The following is a 2,372-nucleotide window of genomic DNA, read 5'->3' on the forward strand; positions in this document are numbered from 1 at the left end:
TTTTGTAGATAATGATTAGTCTTTTCTTGAAGTTCACGTTTTGTCCGTGAAGTAAAAAATACGTTAGTATCGTCCGCAAACATTACTATATCAAGGGTGATGTCAATCTGAGTTATGTCATTAATGTATAACAAAAACAGGGTAGGGCCTAATACTGATCCTTGGGGTACTCCATTTGTTACATTTAACGACGTCGAGGAATAATTATTAACATCTGTAAATTGGAAGCGTTTCTCAAGGTAGCTGGTTATTAATTTCAATGACATGGCACGTATTCCATAACACTGCAGTTTTAAAAGTAGAATATCATGATTCACCGAATCAAATGCTTTCCGCAAATCTAGAAAGAGACCTAAAGTAAAATCCTTATTTTCAATACCTTGAATAATTTTCTCCTTTGCACGAAGTAGTGCCTGTTCAGTTGACTTGTGTTTTTGAAATCCGAATTGCGAACTAGATATGATATTATATTTCTCTAAGAACTTTGTGTAATTATAATAACCCTAATAGGACTACTTTCAAAGAAAAAAAAGAAAAAATAAAGGAAACGGCCCAGAAGGCTATACTACGAGAGCTATGACTGGTAATTTTCTGTATATATATGTATTCATCTCATCTATGGGATCGCATGCACGCGCTGTTGCTTTGTCTCTGCGTGTAGCAGTTAAGGGAGCCAGTTTAAGGGCGGAGAAGAAGGAAGGAAAGGAAAGCAAAATTGCAGCGCCGTGGTTTTAAAGCGCAACCGTGGTAGGGAAACGGAAGGCGATATAAGCATGCGTGGCCATGATACGCACACGACAAACTGCCTTAAAATTTTTACACTTGATGGAAAGCTTCGTTAACAAACGGTAGCACAGCAATCAGCACTCGAATATAATTATAACCCGAATAATAATTGTAAATATTCATCTCATCTATGGGATCTAATGCGCGCGCTGTTGCTTTGTCTCTGCGTATAGTAGTTAAGAGAGCCAGTTTAAGGGCGGAGACGACGGAAGGAAAGGACAAGGAAACCACAACACCAGAACACACAGAAGGGTAAAAAAGGTATAATCAAATGGATGTAAAACACAAAAACTAATATCCAATGCACTCAAAAAAGTGTGATGTAGTAAAAATAAGTCAAATCCATTGAGCAGCAATACTCAGAGAGTTCGTTAGCATGTTTTGAAACTTGGTAGGGTTACGTTCGATTACTACGCGGTCCGTGAACTCTTCCATTCTGCAATAGCTACCGACAAGAAAGAGCTGTTGAAGGATTTAGTAGAGCCGTGAAGACGTTGAATACTGAGGTTGTTTGAGAGATGGCGTGAAGCACGGTTGGGTGGCAAAAGAAGTGTGTCGCGTAAATGCGCGAAATTGTAATAGAGCTTTCGAAAGAGGCACAAGCGTGAGATTTTTCAGCGATGTGCTAATGATTGGGTGTGGAGGGATGATTTGATGTTTCTAACACTTAGCCGATAGTCGTACCGGGCTGCGCGATTTTGGATGGCTTCCAGTAGCTCAACAAGGTAAGCTTGATGAGGATTGCATATTGCCGACGCGAACTCCAGTTTAGTACGGATAAATGTTTCATATTGTCGCTAGGTGTCACGAGCCAGCGCTGAAAAAAGAAGTTGGGACTGGAACACTCGCTCAGCAGGAGACGGGCGCTGAAGTAGAAGAGGTAGATGCTGAGGACGCCGGCTTGAATTATTGCACGCCATCTTGTACAACTGCCTCCCTCGCCGACGCCGGGCACATCGTCCATTGTCTTTTCGTGACAAAACTGGTGGAGGTGCTGGGTACGGTTTATCCGTTACCACAAACCCCTCCTGGTAGCAGGAGTACCAGCCCTATTTTATTGGACAACCTTGTTCACCGGGCAAGCAGGAGAATTTGAGGATTGCCTCCGGAGCTTGATAATCTCTCCGCAACAACATCGACGCCCCCACACACCGGTATGGAAGGAACGTCGACGTCCCTACCGACCATTAGGCAAGGTGCGGCCACAACGGCAACGCAGTATCTGCTGCAGAATCTCCGAGTGCCGAAAGGGTTCCACGGAGATATATTCGAGGATGTAGAAGACTGGTTAGTCCAGTTTAGCGCGTTGCCGAGATAAATGAATGGAGCGACGCGGCGAAGTTAAGGAACGTCTACTTCAGCTTGGAGGACGGTGCCCGCACTTGGTACGAGAACCGAGAAAGGCTCATCAAATCGTGGTGCAAGTTCCGTCGTCCCTTGCTGGAGACCTACACCAGTGCTGATCGCCACGAACGAGCCGAACGGGTGCTCCAATCCCACATTCATCTGCCGAACGAGAGCGTGACGTTGTACGTCGAGGGTATGACGCACCTCTTCCGTCGGGTGGACCCAACCATGTCTGAGGA

This window comes from Dermacentor albipictus, unplaced genomic scaffold (assembly GCF_038994185.2).
Source record: "Dermacentor albipictus isolate Rhodes 1998 colony unplaced genomic scaffold, USDA_Dalb.pri_finalv2 scaffold_34, whole genome shotgun sequence".
Lineage (NCBI taxonomy): Eukaryota > Metazoa > Arthropoda > Arachnida > Ixodida > Ixodidae > Dermacentor > Dermacentor albipictus.